Here is a 17,271-nt window from a genome sequence, read left to right as displayed (position 1 = left end):
ACAAGCCGGTGGCAGTACTCCCAAGAAGAGCCGACTCCCGCTAAATTAAAACAAATGAGGGCGACTTCCAGATGGTGACTCACACACAAAGGAGGCCGGAGACAGGGGACGACTGGCTGCCTTCCCGAGATTTGCCCAGGCTCTGCCATGAGGCAGGAAGGGAGAATCTCCCAGCTTCCCCCCACCCCCCAAAGCATCCTGAGATTCCACACTCCCATCTGAAGGAGGCCAGGGGTTCCCAGATGCCTCATTTGTCTGCCAGAGCCTGGGGTCCAATCAGCCAACAACACATTCAGTCTGACAATTATCCACTGCGCCTTTCTGTAGGCCAGGTAACAGCCAGCTTGTGTCTGTGGGGACACCTCTCCCGGGAAGTCCTCAGGATGCCCTCAAGGAAGTGTTGTGCAGAGGCCTGGGAATTGATTGCAGTAGGCAGCAAGGGAAGGCTCCTGGAGGAGGGGACGGTGCATGGTCTGTGGGACTGACAAGTGACCAAGGCACCCCAGGGGGACAGCATGGTGGGCAGGAGGCTGAGATGATGCTGGAGGTGAGGATCTGTAGAATGGGAAAATCTAGAAGGGGTCTTGATGAGCACGTAAGTCATAGCCCCTCCCTATCTCTACCTGCACAAAACCCTCTGCAGAGGGGAAGAGAGTGCTCTCATCACATCCCCAGAGCAGCCACAACCAGGTCCCCCAGGGGCTCACCAAGCACTTACTAGCATAGAGGGCGGCATATGGCCATGAAGGAACATGTCCTTGGGACCTCCTTTCTCAGGTACGAGCGGGTCTTGGAGAGCCCTGAGGCCCAGGACAGGATTGGTTCTGGCCACCCTCCAGGGCTGAGTTGGAAGCTCACCTACTCTGGTCCTTCAAACACAAGGTTGCTGCCTTGCCAGAAACCCTTGTCCGGGTGTTGGACTTGCCCCAGCTCCCGGCCTCTGGGGCCCAAGTGGTAATGAATCACAGTGTGGTGTCCGGGTACAGACTTCATGTGCACAAGCTATGCCCCCAAAGCCCACTCCCAGCCAGGTGTGGCAGCCTCTCGGAGTGGTGCAAACTCAAGGTGAGGAACAACAACCAGCCAGTTTCCTTTCACCAGCAAAATCAGAGCCACTATTTGACTAGGAAACAATCTGAACTTCTAAGAGAAAAAAAAAAATAAGAAGGAACACAGGCCAGAAAGATATTTGTATTATACATGACAAAACTATAGCTACTATTGCATTTTAAAATTCCCTTGAATGTTAATGACTTCCTCACATCCTTGACCGATAAAGGTATGATGGGCATGAACAGAGAGTTCATGAGAATGAAACACAAAAGGCAAACACAAAAAAGACAACAAAAAGTACAGCAAACTGTTCAACCACCTAGCAGTCAAAGAAATTCAGATTGAGTGATAAGGCATGGTTTTGTAGCAAGCTAATGTCTTCATGGCAAACCCAACAGTGACAAGTTTGGGGCACAGGAAAAAACGATGTAGGGCTGGTGGCCTGGGTGCTGGCCAGATCCTCCGGGTCAGCCCCCCACACTCCCTTCAAACGCTCACACTCTGGTGCAGTGGGTCCACATTTGGGGATCCTTAAATTTGGGGGATTTAAGAGAAGGAAAAAGCAGCATGCATGAACAGGCTCATTGCAGCACTATCTTCATCAGGGAGAAAAAAACAGTGATAATCTAAATGGGTCCCAACAAGAGGTAGCGTAAGACCCAAGCACACATAGAGCTTACCCACTCTTGATGGTGCACCTCTCTCCAGAAAGGGTGTTCCACCATCAGCCCTAATGGGAAAAACGTACAAAAGTCAAACAGGCTCATGTGATAAGGAGAGGAGAGGGACCAGGGTCTGTACCAGAGAACCAGCCCAGGGAAAGTAGGTCTGGAGGTAAACACAAAACTGAGCCTCCTAGAAGCCAAGGTAAAAAGGAAAACAGGGTATTATATAACCCTCGTTATCCAGAACAGAAAGCCATAATCATATGCTGGGAAAGACCAGTGTTTTCCTAACCCTATTCCAGGAGACCTGTTACTGTATGTTTGCTCACCTAAAGGTCTTGAAAACATTTCAGGGTTTCCAATGATTTCCCAGCTAATCCAGGAACATTCTTTGTGTGACCTGATTTCACCCCAGCCTCATCAAAATGCTCTGTCAAGTTCTGGTTCTCTGACCATTTCCGTGCAAACTCTGTAAGGTAATCAAGATAGGTCACTTTCTGAATTATTCCAAAAGTGAATATTGTCAGGAATGGATGGCAATCTTGTCTACCACCCCTGGTTTCCTGACCACAGCTTTATTTTTTTGTTCCATGATAAGCATGAAGGTAAGGGAGGAATGAAATGATAAAAGCAGCAAAGAGCCCCCAGGTTCCTGGGCCAGAAGGTGGGGGGATGTCTACCTTTCAGGGATCCTGGTCCCTCCTGAGTCACAAAAGTCCTTGCCACCATGTGGCCTGAAGTTGCCCAGAGGACTCAGGTAGGCAGCAGGAAGGAGAGGGGCTGACAGGACACGAGGACACGGCTGTCCTAAGAGAGTCAGCCCTGGCTTCTACAGACATATTTCCCGGCTCAGCTCCATGGAGGGAGGGTAGGGGCCCAGAAAGACCTGGCTCCAGTCCCAGCCTCATTTCAAGTAGGCTGTGTCATCTGGGACAAGTCACCTGTGGCCAGTCACTGGGCATCCTGGAGCCCCGTTTCCTTCTGTGTCACCAGGGGCCAATTGCAGATAACCTGCAAGACTGTTTTAGGGATCTGTTGGGAGGTAAAGCTCCTGGTGCACAGTAGGCCCTCGACACGTGTTAATGGTATTTTTTTCTAATTTCCTAGATCACCTTGACCCAACAGAGAAAGCAACTGCTCATTGCAGGTGGGGAGCTCTCAGGAGTAATAAATAGGAAAGGGAGGAAAGTCACAGGTGGGCCTTGAAGAGGAGGAAATTAATGACCATGTGGCTATGTCTTCATCACCCACAATTCTGCATCCAACCAATAGCTACTCTGGGGAGTCTGGCAGTGGCCCCATGGGCTGACTTTGTGGGGAATTCTGCTGAAGCTAATGAGACCTGGCTGGGGACCCTCAGCCCATGGGCCAGATCCAGTCCCAGGGTCTAGGCTCTAAGAAGCCCCTTGGGGACAACTGACGTGGCTGGGCATTGCCATCCTGACAACTCCATTCACAGAAACCACAGGGCGACAGCCAGAAGGTGCAAGGGCGAAGAGGACAGGCTAGTTTAGAGGGAACTCCACTTGACCCCACATGAAAGGGACAGACAGGAGTAGGCGAGACACCATGTGCCCCCAAGAGCCACACCAGCCATTCAGATGCACTTGGAGAAGTTCTTCTTCTGGCCACCACCTGCCTCCCCTCAGTGATCCCTTTCCTGTGGTCACCTTCAACATCTATTCCCTGCCTTATTTGGAGAACCTAGATCTTCAACTCAGTCCCAGACCCTGACTGCTGCCCACCCTGCACTGTCCCCAGTGCCCCCGGTCACCTGGCCACAACTCATGCTTGCCCTCTGCCTGGAAGGACCTGACCCCATGTTTTCAAACTGCGTGACACTGAGTTGCCTCTGAGGTCAGTTCCAGGAACAGCCTGGGGTGAAAAGGTGGGGATGTAGGAAAATGAAGGAGCAAGATGTGCTCCCTACCCTCCCTGTATCTGTTTCCTGGAATATTTGACTTCATTAATTCCCTCACCCCAACTCCCAGTGTCTCATGATGACACACTCTAGGCAATCCTGGGGAGAGAACCCACGAGAATTAACACAACTCTTCGGTTCTGATTACAGCTTATTACCATAATGGAAAGAATTTCTGGACTGTCCTCAAATTTCCTCTCCTCTTAAAATCTTCAATTAAGAGCCTAACCTTAATGGAAAATGGCCATTTTCTGGAATGTTCTCCAAAGCGCTGATTCCTCATTGCTGAGTACTTTTTTTAAACAGATGAAGATTCTCAATGGTTCTGAATAAAATCCAAGCCAAGGGCCTCTCTCCGAGAAGGGAGGAGGACAACAGTGGCCACTCCAGGGAGGCAGCCAGCCCTTCCCCCGGGGCCCTGGTGTGGCCAGCAGAGGGTTTCTGAGAGAAGCTGCAAGCCGAAGAGCAGCATGGAGGTCCCGGGAGCCAGGCCCGGCTGCCAGCAAAGCAGCTGAAGTCTTGAGGAAACTTCCTGATTGCATTAACGAGGTGGCACCACCAGGACATAATCAAATCTCCCTGGAGAACGTGGCTTCCAGAAGGGCTGCAGCTCACACATGGCAGAATTAGGGCAACCGGGGCCAGACAGAGCAGATGAGAGAAGTCCCATGCTGGGATGCAGGGCAGAAGGGTAGAGGGCCACCTCCTCATTCCCTGTGGGCAGCACACAGCCCATGAATAGTGCTCACCGGGAGGCAGAACTTCCCAGCCAACATGGGCGGGCACCTGGCAGATGAAGGCTCAGCTCCCCCCTGCAGAAGCCCCATGTCATAGGCCCTCCTAGTCTGGCAGGTAAGGAGGGTGCCTAGAAAAGCTGCGTGCTGGAGGTGGGGACAGGTGCCCTCTCATACCAGGGCATGGGCACACAGCTCGGGGAAATGAGCTCTGGCTCTGGGGAAGGAGAAAGCCAACTTTAATTCCACTCCCCGCTCCCAGCTCTGGCCTGTCTGTGCCTCAGTGGGGCAGGACCAATCACATCTGCTTATCAAAATTCCTGTGTGGAACACAGAAAACTGTGGCACAGAGATTGTAGGATTTGGGACTGTGGCTATAAGTGTCAGAGTTCCTTGGACTGGGCCAACCTTGACACTACCATCTTCTGGCTAAAAGACCCTGGGGAATCTATTTGACCTCCCTGGCGCTCAGTTTCCTTGCCCATGGGACGGGAATAATCATAGGGTTGTTCTAAGTTTCAAAATAACAGAATATATATAAAGCACAGAATGCAGAGACTGGCCTAGAGAAAGTACCCAGTAGATGACAGCAGCTATTGCCAAATTTATTGCTACTAGAAAGAGAAGACAGGCCCATTCTCAGCAGAGTGAGTGGCTGGGGCATGTGTGGTGATCTCAAAGTCTGTTCCTTCACTTTGCAGTTTCAGTACTTTCAGGGCATAACTCCTTCTAACTCAACCACAGAGGACTAAGGGATACACCCAGTGCCAACATCCTACACCCTGCTTTCTTTTCTAAGAGTATTTTATGATAACTCCCAGGGCAACTAACTCTATCCCTATGCCCTGGGCCATGGAGAGAAAGTATATATGAGAGTTTCTCAACATAGGTTTGTTGAACAAATGTACAAATGCAGGGACGAAAGAACGCACCTAAAGACCATGACGCAGAGCAGCTGAGCTGACCTGCTGATGCACATGGGGGCAACCCACTGTGGGCCTCCATACCTGGCAGGACTCCTAGCTTCCCTGTCCTGTCCAGCAGAGCCTCTGTCACCTGGGCCAGTCATATCCTGCCCTGCTCCACCTCCAACCTCCTTCATACCTCTTCTCTTCCCTCCTCCTACAAGTCCCACACACATGTATGAACACATACTGGGCCTCCAGGAATCCTTTGTGGACACCCACAGCCTCCTGCTGTCTGCTCCCACACCTCTGAGCCTCACACCTCCCTGATGTATGTCCAAACCTTCCCCACCTGATTTCTGGGAGAAGGCTCAGCTCTGGAGTTTGAGTGTGAACCCAGCTCTGCTGGATGGCCTCTCTGTGCCTCAATTTCTCCATTTGTCCCGGATTCACAGAGGAGTCTGGGCTTGGCACTCAGAAGGTGACTAGCAGCTGTACCTGACACAGGAGGGCCCAGTGAATCCTTACTGACTGAGGAGAGCATCACTTCTTCTAAGAGGAGGAGAAGGAAAGAGGACCAGAGATTCTGAAGGATGATTTTGAAGGATGAAGATTTTGAAGGATGGGCAAGCAGGCAGGGGGTTGTAGTTCAATGTGCAGAGCCAAGAGGCTGTGGGGTATGTGTGCCTGCCTGTGTGTGCCAGGGCAGGGGCTAAGGACACTGCGAGGCTCACAGAACAAGAACTCTCCAGGACTTCACCTCAAGCCTAAAGCCAGTGGGACAGGTGTCTCTTTGACAGCCATTTTGGCTCCCTTATTGGGATCAGACTTTGGGCCAGGCCCTGTGGAAACCCCAAAGACAAGACATGTGGCAGTCACCTCCTCAGAGCTGGGAGAGCCCATTCAGCTCCAGTACCTCAGGGAAGCCCGGCAGCTGAGGGTCCGATGGAGCATCCTGAGCCCCCTGGACGCACCCCAGTGGTGTTTCTGTTAAGATCGAGAGGGAAGTGGGCATAGGGAGAAGGGTGGGGCTGGGGGCAAATGGGAGAGGAGAGGAGAGAAATGGTGAGCCATTGGTCTTGCTACTTAGCCTCTATAAGCTGCAGGGCCTCATCGGCAAATGGGGTGACACCATGCCTCCCTTTCTGGTAAGAGGGCTGAGAGGATATGCCTGTAAAACACCTGCAGCTGGGCTCAGTGCATGGAAAGTTCCCCATCCAGGCCAGCAGTGATGGTGAGGAGGGTGAAGAAGGTTGGGATGGAGATGGCAGCATAGCACACAGCAAGAGTCACCAGGAAAGTCTTTGCCAGCCACCCAAAGAGGTGGTAGGGGTCTCACAACATGAAGAACAGAATGCTGATGACAGTGGAATGTCTGGCTACTAGGGACTCCAGCAACGGCAGGATCAGGACCATGTGAGATCATTAAAAAAAGATCCAACTATGAAAATTAATTGGGTAAGTTAATGCCACAATGGAACCAGGAAGAAATAGAAAACCTGAACAGATCCATAACCAGTAAGGAGACTGAAGCAGTCAACAAAAATCTCCCAACAAACAAGAGCCCAGGACCAAACGGCTTTCCAGGGGAATTATACCAAGCATTTAAAGAAGAATTAATTGCTATTCTCCTGAAAATGTTCCAAACAATAGAAATGGAAGGTAAACTTCCAAACTCATTTCATGAGGCTAGCATCACCTTGATCCCAAGACCAGACAAAGACCCCATCAAAAAAGAGAATTACAGACCAATATCCTTGATGAACACAGATGCGAAAATTCTTACCAAAATACTAGCCAGTAGGATCCAACAGTACATTAAAAGGATTATTCACCACAACCAAGTGGGATTTATTCCAGGGCTGCAAGGTTGGTTCAACATCCGCAGATCAATCAATGTGATACAATACATTAATAAAAGAAAGAACAAGAAGCATATGATACTCTCAATAGATGCTGAAAAAGCATTTGACAAAGTACAGCATCCTTTCTTGATCAAAACTCTTCAAAGTGTAAGGATAGAGGGTATATACCTCAATGTCATCAAAGCCATCTATGAAAAACCCACAGCGAATATCATTCTCAATGGAGAAAAACTGAGAGCTTTCCCGCTAAGGTCAGGAACACGGCAGGGATGTCCATTATCACCACTGCTATTCAACATGGTACTAGAAGTCCTAGCCTCAACAATCAGACAACAGAAAGAAATTAAAGGCAAACAAATAGGCAAAGAAGAAGTCAAAATATCACTCTTTGCTGATGATGTGATACTTTATGTGGAAAACCCAAAAGACTCCACTCCAAAACTGCTAGAACTTGTACAGGAATTCAGTAAAGTGTCAGGATATAAAATCAATGCACAGAAATCAGTTGCATTTCTATACACCAACAACAAGACAGAAGAAAGAGAAATTAAGGAGTCAATCCCAATTACAATTGCACCCAAAACCATAAGATACCTAGGAATAAACCTAACCAAAGAGGCAAAGAATCTGTACTCAGAAAACTATAAAGTACTCATGAGAGAAATTGAGGAAGACACAGAGAAATGGAAAAATGTTCCATGCTCAGCTCATGGTTTGGAAAAACAAATATTGTGAAAATGTCTATGCTACCTAAAGCAATCTACATGTTTAATGCAATCCCTATCAAAATCCCATCCATTTTTTTCAAAGAAATGGAACAAATAATCCTAAAATTTATATGGAACCAGAAAAGACCTCAAATAGCCAGAGGAATGTTGAAAAAGGAAGCCAAAGTTGGTGGCATCACAATTCCAGACTTCAAGCTCTATTACAAAGCTGTCATCATCAAGACAGTATGGTATTGGCACAAAAACAGACACATAGATTAATGGAACAGAATAGAGAGCCCAGAAATAGACCCTCAACTCTATGGTCAACTCATCTTTGACAAAGCAGGAAAGAATTCCCAATGGAAAGAAGACAGTCTCTTCAACAAATGGTGTTGGGAAAATTGGACAGCCATATGCAGAAAAATGAAACTGGACCATTTCCTTACACCACACACAAAAATAGACTCCAAATGGATGAAAGACCTCAATGTGAGACAGGAATCCATCAGAATCCTTGAGGAGAATACAGGCAGCAACTTCTTCCTAGAAACATCACCACAGGCAAGGGAAGCAAGGGCAAAAATGAGCTATTGGGATTTCATCAAGATCAAAAGCTTTTGCACAGTAAAGGAAACAGTCAACAAAACCAAAAGACAACTGATAGAATGGGAGGAGATATTTGCAAACGACACATCAGATAAAGGGCTAGTATCCAAAATCTGTAAAGAACTTATCAAACTCAACACCCAAAGAACAAATAATCCAACCAAGAAATGGGTAGAGGACAGGAACAGACATTTCTGCAAAGAAGACATCCAGATGGCCAACAGACACATGAAAACGTGCTCCACATCACTTGGTATCAGGGAAATACAAATCAAAACCAATGAGATACCACCTCACACCAGTCAGAATGGCTAAAATACAAGTCGGGAAAAGATAGATGCTGGCCAGAAAGAAATTGTAGGAACAGTGTTGGAACCCTCCTACACTGTTGGTGGGAATGCAAGCTGGTGCAGCCATTTTGGAAAACAGCATGGAGGTTCCTCAAAAAGTTGAAAATAGAGCTACCCTATGACCCAGCAATTGCACTACTGGGTATTCACCCTAAAGATACAAATGTAGTGATCCAAAGGGGCACATGCACCCGAATGTTTATAGCAGCAATGTCCACAATAGCCAAACTATGGAAAGAACCTAGATGTCCATCAACAGATGAATGGCTATAGAATAGGTGGTGTGTATGTGTGTGTGTGTGTATATATATATATACACACACATACATACATACAATGGAATATTATGCAGCCATCAAAAGAAATGAAGTCTTGCCATTTGCGATGAAGTGAATGGAACTAAAAGGTATTATGCTGAGCGAGATAAGTCAATCAGAGAAAGACAATTATCATATGATCTTCCTGATATGAGGAATTTGAGAGGCAATGTGGGGGGCTTGGAGGGTAGGGAAGGAGAAAATGAAACAAGATGGGATCGGGAGGGAGACAAACTATAAGAAACTCTTAATCTCACAAAACAAACTGAGGGTTGCTGGGGGTTGGGGGGTAGGGAGAGGGTGGTTGAGTTGTGGACATTGGGGAGGGTATGTGCTATGGTGAGTGCTGTGAAGTGTATAAGCCTGACAATTCATAGACTATACCCCTGGGGCTAATAATATATTATATGTTAATAAAAAATTTAAAAATTTAAAAAAAAAGAAAATTAAGTGGGTACGTTAAGATCACTTAGAAGCACACCTTTCCATAACTGCAACTAAGGACAAATGTGCAGGCCTGAAAAAAAGCACGGAAGGTCTAAGCAAGTCCATGGAGGTCCTTAGACCCGGGGACTGGGAGTGGGGACTTTTCTCTCTTCCTCAAACCTGTCTGTGCTGCTTGTGTCCAGGACAGTCTCAGTGGCCCCTGTGATTTCAAATGTTCTGTGTCACCTGTGCTCCTCTCTCTCTTTACTCAGGGAGCCTGGATGTGCAAGGCATACATGCCTCGGAGGAATTCCTGGGGGCAGCAACAGGAGAAGCCGCCGCCCCAGCCATCAGTATGATCTGTGTGGTCCTCGGTCAGAGGCACCAAGGTCAGCGGCTTATCCTCCCCTCCTTGTGTCCACTCCCTCACCCTTGCTTCCTGGGATCACTCAGAAACACTTGATCCACCTATTTTTTCCTCTCTCTTTTTCTTATAATTAACGTTTTAATCAGCTGGAATTGATTTTATAGTATGAGAGGTGACTTGACGTTTTTTCAGTGGACTCACTAGTTTTCCCAAGCACACCTGTTGAATAACTCATCTCTCTCCCATCTCAGTAGTGCCTTGAAGTGGCACCACCACTGTGATCTGCCCACCGGTCCATACCCCATGGTACTCCTGGTAAGGCCCTGGTCCATCCCTTGAGCTCCACCCTGTGGACAGTCTCCACCCAGGCACCAAGATGCCTTCTTTTCAGCCTGTGCGTTTCCTGATGCCTCCCGTCCTCCCTTCCTTCTCTAAGCTCCCTCTCCATTTTCTCAGCTATGCTCCACCATTCCTGAGGCATGGGGCTGCCCTAGGCCTGCCCTCCGTGCTCCCCTCTGAACTGTAAAGGTGCTCTCTCCTAAAACACAACCCCCAAGATGTATCTGGATCTCAGCTTCTCTCCTGGGTACCGGACTGCCTGGTGAGGCTCTCCCCTTCACTCCTCAGCGCCATCCGCTGGGGCTTTAATGAACATGTGTGAATGCACACACTCACACAGGCATGCACATGTGGATGCATTCATGCACATAGTCCCACACACATGTATGAACACATACAGTTGTGATAAAACATCTATTTTATGTAGAAGAACCTCAGGCTCAGAGATGTGTCCCAAGTCACACAACTGCTGAGTGGCAGGACCCAGATTTCTAGTGCTTTCAGCTCCACTCTGGGTATTCTTTAATCACAGATTTACAAAAATACAGGGTTCCGTAACAGGGAAATAAAATGAGAGAATCCACATGAAGCAATCATCCCAGTGCCTGAGAGTTTAGGTGCTACATAAACAATAACTGTGGGGAATAATGATTGCTATGGTCATTGTCAGCCACAGGCCGGGACCAGAGACACGGATGGGCAGCCCAGTCCATCCCTGTCAGGCAGGAGGCAGGTGGGGCCGCCGTCCTTTGGCATTTGACTGTCTTTGGTGCCCCCTCCTGGCCGCTATGTGTAACTCACAGTGATGAGGGCTAGGAGGGGAGCCCAAGCACAGCAGCCCTCTTACCCCAGGACACTGGACTCAGACAGGTGGGATGGTCCTCCACCTTTACTCCAGGATCATGAGAGAAAGCAAGTCTTCTGCACTGCTGGGAGCTGAGGTTGTCTCCCGCCTGAACACACATAGGCACACACTCACGCCCAGCCACAGTATGTGCACACACTCTTGTGCTCTTCCTCTCACATGGGAGGGCCCCCTAGACTTGTACCTGGCTTGGCACCAATTACTATCAGAAAGGCACACAGTATCAGAGCTGTGATGACTTCATTTGTTGACTGTGTAGATGGGGAAACTGAGGCCCCAAAAGAGGACACGGCATTTGCTGACTGTGCACCAGGGCCAGGTGTTAGGGTAGCAAGGAATATGCCATTTGTGGTCAGTTTCCAGTTCAGGAAATAGCACCCGGGGACCAGTAAGGACATTGTCCAGGACCTTAGCATCCACTGGGAGAAGCAGTGTCTCAACAAAACAGACACAACAAAGAATCATGAGAGAAAGGATGGACACCTTTGCAGAGCCCACAGGAACAAGGACCCAGCAGTCAGGGGATGATGGAAGGGACTCCGGGGCTGAGCATGAAAAACAAGATGTTACTGGAGATCAAGAAACAAGCAGGATGCGGTGGGCAGGGAGGACAGTGCTGAGGCTTGGGTGGAGGAGCGGCAGGGCAAAGTCCCCTGTAAAGTCTCCCTATTTCTCCCCCAGTTCCCACACAGGCACCCAGGGAAGGCAGCAGCTGCCACCACCTGACACAGGGCCAGGAGCATTCCCACACCTCTGCCACTGTGAACCCCCAAGGATTCCCATTTTACACATGAGGACTGGAGCACAAGGAGGCTTAGTCACCTGTTTAAGGCTGTACAACTTAATGGTGAGGGCAGGATTTGAATCAGGCAGACCGGTTCCAAAACCTACCCCCTTTTATGGTAAAATACACATAAAACTTGTGATTTTAGGCATTTTTAAATGTACAGTTCAGTGGTATTATTAGTGCATCCACACTGTTCTGCAGTAATCATCACCATCTATCTCCAGAACTTCATCTTCCTAAACTGAAACTCCAAAGCCATTAAACAAGAGCTTCCCTTTCTCCCTCCCTGTGGCCCCTGGCAGCCACTGTTTTACTTTCTGTCTCCATGAATTTTCCTATTCTAGGTACCTTGTGCAGGTGGACTCATGTAGTATTTGTCCTTTTCAGTCTGGCTTATTTTACTAAGCATATCTTCAAGGTTCATCCAGGATGTAGTATGTGTCAGATTTTCCTTCCTTCTTTTAAGGCTGAGTAATATCCCATTGCCTAGATACACCACATTTTGTTCATCCATTCACCCACTGACAGACACTTAGGTTGTGTCCACTTTTTAGCTATGGACATGGGTGTGTAAATATCCTTTTTTTTTTAAAAAAAAGATTATTTATTTTAGAGAGAGAGCGTAAGAGCAGGAGTAGGGCAGAGGGAGAGGGAGAGAATCTCAAGCAGACTCCCTGCTGAGCATGGAGCCCAGTGTGGGGCTCAATCTCATGACCCTTAATCATGACCTAAGCCAAAATCAAGAGTCAGATGCTTAACCGACTGAGCCACCCAGGCGCCCCCAAATATCCTTGCTTTCAAAAAATGCACACTCTTAGCACCGTGCAGAATCACCTCACATAAACCCCAGGGTAAATGGGCATCAGTATGGAAGGGCAGGAAATGAGGTGAGAGAGCCAGACAAGATCTGATGTGAGAGAGAAAGAGCTGCAGGCCAAGGAGGTGCCCTGAGAGACACCACAGGGGGAGGAATGCCTGCTAAAGAAGCAGTGTGGGGGCTACCTCCCAGAGACACCCTCCGTGTCAGAGTGGCAGCAGCCCCAAAGGTGGGGGGTGGGTCTTGGCAGCTTACAGAAGCCTGTGTTCCTCTTCGTTCCTGCTAGGCTCATCTTCGCACAGTGGACTAGCCAGGAGCCCAGGCCAGGGGGAAGGCAGCTGACCAGCAAAATCTATCAGGGAAGTGGACAGCGTCTTAGCAGTAATGACAAACAGAGGCATGACCCCCTCCCACCCAGGACAAATGCACCTCGCTATGCAGCTAACTGCCAGCTGTACTCACTGTGCTCTCTGAAACAAGGGAGCACTTACCTGGCAAGGCACAATAACAGCAGATGAAAATGTTCCAGGCCTGGACAAACAGATCTCTGGCCTCTCTCCACTCCCTTCAGCCTAAGCAAACAGAGAAACATCATGGATATGTTAAAAGATTCACTAGCTCCAAAGATGTGGGCCAACTAAACAGATGAGGCTGTTAGAAATCAGAATATCTCTAACTCGAGTTACAGAAACATGTGAACTCCTACCCAACAGAGAAGATGTGTTCTCAAGCTCGTGTAGAGCATTTGGAAACACCGGCCCTGTGCTGGGGGAGCAAAGAGACCACACCTTCCACAATCCACAGTCTCTTTCCAGGTTCAATAAAATGAGAAACAATAAGAAGACATGGTTAAAAATACATTTTGGAGGGGCGCCTGGGTGGCTCAGTGGGTTAAGCCTCTGCTTTCGGCTCAGGTCATGATCTTAGGGTCCTGGGATCGAGCCCCACATCAGGCTCTCTGCTCGGCGGGGAGCCTGCTTCCCCCTCTGCCTGCCTCTCTGCCTACTTGTGACCTCTCTGTCAAATAAATAAACAAAAAATAAAAAAAAATACATTTTGGAAACAAAATTGATTTCCACAATGGAAATTATAAAAACATCTGGAACTCTATGACAATAAGGTATTCATATAAAAATTATAGACTTCCACAAAATTGGTATTTAGAGAGAAATTTATATCATTAAATGAATTTGTAATGAACATGGTGGAAAGAGACAGAAGAGAAAGCTGAAGGCAAAAAGCTGATGGGTGAAAAAAGAACCTAAAGTGAAAAACACTTTAGAAACAGACTGCTATAGGGGCGCCTGGGTGGCTCAGTAGGTTAAAGTCTCTGCCTTCGGTTCTGGTCATGATCACAGAGTCCTGGGATCGAGATCTGCATCAGGCTCTCTGCCAGCAGGGAGCCTGCTTCCTCCTCTCTCTCTGCCTACTTGTGATCTCTGTCTGTCAAATAAATAAATAAAATCTTAAAAAAAACAAACAAACCAGACTGCTATAAAAGTATGACCTGTTGGATATGTCCAAAGAAGTATTCAGAATAGTCTTAAGTATATATGCATGAATAGTCTTAAGTATATATACATGTACCTAAGTAGTATAAGAAAGGTATAATTAAACAAATAATACAAGAAGATTTCTTTAAAAAGGAAGAAACAAGATACAAAGTCATTTGACTTAAAAACAACCATAATAAAAGTAGACTTGATAAAATCCAAAACTGGTTCCTTGAAAAGATCATTAAAATAAGCAAACCTCTGGGAAGTCAAGCGAAAGAAAAAAGGAAAAGATATAACTATGAAAACATTAGGTTAAAAAGTGACATGACTACGGATATGAAGGAGATATTTTAAACCATGAAAAGTAGATACAGCTTCATTGTGGTTGATTTTGTTTTCTCTGAAGGAAGTAGAAGATTTTCTTGGAATGCATAAATCACCAAAATTGGCTTACCAGGAAGCAGAAAATCTGAAAAGAACAACAAACATAGAATGAACAAAACAGGTAATGAAGGCATTACAGGGGCTCCTTGAGCCTTCAGGGACATGGGATTGTCATTATGGAGTTGCAAAAGCACAGGAGAAAATGGGAAGCTCCCAGTTCCCTCTACAAGATTAACACACTTTCTACAGGACCACACATACACACACACGCCTGCATACAAGCATACATGTGAGCACACATACGCTTGTGCACATACACACACACAGGGACACATTACAATGATGTAGAAAGGTCCCCCAAGACACATAAACTAGCAAAAAGAGGAAGTTTCCAAACAAAACATTTCTATGTGTTTGTTTTTTTAGACACTCCACAGAGGAAAATGTAAGGGTCTAAAAGAGATCCAGAAGATACATATCAGATCAGCATGGTCAGCTGTGGGGAAGATAATGAGATGAGAGTTCCGGAGAGAATTACAGAGGGACCTGGTTCTGTTTACACTCTTCCTATATTGTTGCAATGTTTACAAACTGAATATATTCATATATTACTTCAAAATAATTACTTTTTTTTCAAAATAATTAAACTAAGTGTAAATCAATGAATAAAAGTAAATAAAACCAATAACGAATAACTTGTAATAGTAACTTGAAGAGAGAAGTAATAGTGTCTTTAAAGATTTTTTTTTTTTAATGTAATCTCTACATCCAACGTGGGACTTGAAATCACAACTCCAAAATCAAGAGTTGCACACTCCGTGGTCTGAGCCAGCCAAGTGTCACAAGAAAACTAATAGTTTAACAATTACTAACTATTTTTAGGCTAAAGAATAAAAATTAAAAATTTAGAAAACATGTGGAAAGATCTTTTATAATAGGAGGATATTTAAAGTTAAAGATCATTTTTTAAATTAAAGAGGTAGGAATGAATCACTCAAGCAGGACACAAACTCTCAAAGTCATAAAGGAAAATACTAGATTTGATTGTACAGGCATTTAAAACCTCTGTATAAAGAAAAGGATCACGGACTAGTCGAAAGACTAATATGTGTCATATTAGGGAAAAAATATAAGATTTATATCCAAAATATATAAGGAGGTTTTACAAAATTAATATGGCAAAACAACCCAACAAAAAAATGAGCAAAGGATATGCACAAATCACAGAAGATTATGAGAATGGCAAATGAACACTGGAAAACATGCTGGAGCCTTCTGGTTATCTAATAAAAATGCAAATTTAAACAATAATGAAATATTTCTTGTGTCTGACAGACTGGCAAAAATTAAAAGTATCGAGCACATTTACCACTGGCAGGAATTGGGAAAATTCTCAATTATTTTTCAGGTAATTCCTCTTATCTATTGATCTTTTCTTCTCCTTCTGGCAGTTGTATTAGAGGAATATCTCTAATGAATGTCTCTAATGGCCTTTCCTCATCTCTCCTAGAAGAGCCCCAACCTGATCCCCGCTCATTCATTTTTTCCTTCTCCTCTTTAAACTTCTCATCAAGTTTATCATTTCAGTACTTATATTGTTCATACACAATATCCCCAGCTGGTTCTTCTTCATAACTGCCTCTAGCCTATTTCCAATATCCTCTTGAGGATATTTATTATGCACATGTAAATGCTTTTCCTGTCTTGTCTATTTATCTGCTCCCTCTGGTGTTCAGTTTGTGGTCTTTCCCTCTCCGGATTTACTCTTCCCATCCTCTATCTCCCTCCGGATTTCTCATGGCTTTTTATCTTAGATCCTGGGCTCTACCAATTAATTATCCCTTTTGTGACATCTCTAAGGTTTGGGTTCATAGGATAGCTAGCAGTCCATATTGATTATTATTATTAATTATTATTAGGAACCAGAAGCAAATTTACAAACAAAAGTCATATCATCAGATGTTTTCATGGGTAAAGAAAATGGATGTATGAAGACATTGCTGGTGGGAGTATGAAGTATCACACTCTTCAAGGGCCAGATATTGTGGCAACATATTCAAATGACTCAAAATAGACTGGACGTTCCATTATAAGATGGTGTAGACTTGCCTGTCTGCTCCTTCCCTCTAATATCACTAAATACACTAGAAATAATCTGACAGGCGATCATAAAAGGATGCTATGAGGTGGACTAGGAAAGCAGACTGGCCAGGAGGCACAGGACTTGAGGAATGACTTTAGGCGTAAGTTCCTGAGTTTCTTTTTATCTCCCATTTAGTCCATTTGGGTTGCTATAACAAAAATACCATAAACTAACTAGGTGAGTTGAACAACAGAAGTTTCTTTCTCACAGTTCTGGAGGCTGAGAAGTTTACGATGAAGGCACTGGTAGAAGGTGAGGGAAGTAAAGGAAGGGGAGGGAAGAGGAGGAGAGAAGGTAGAGAAAGGATAAGGCAAAATTACTCCTTGATACCAAAAGTACAATCCATAAAAGAAAAAATTGCAAAATTGGACGGCATTAGAATTAAATTTTTTATTGCTCTGCAAAAGATCCTGTTAAGATGATGAAAAGACAAAATACAGACTAGGATGAAATATTTGAAGATCATATACCTAAGAATTTCGGTCTAGAACATATAAAGAACTCTTAACATTAAACAAATA

Source organism: Martes martes, assembly GCF_963455335.1.
Source record: "Martes martes genome assembly, chromosome: 14".
Classification (NCBI taxonomy): domain Eukaryota; kingdom Metazoa; phylum Chordata; class Mammalia; order Carnivora; family Mustelidae; genus Martes; species Martes martes.
This window is presented reverse-complemented; position numbering follows the sequence as displayed.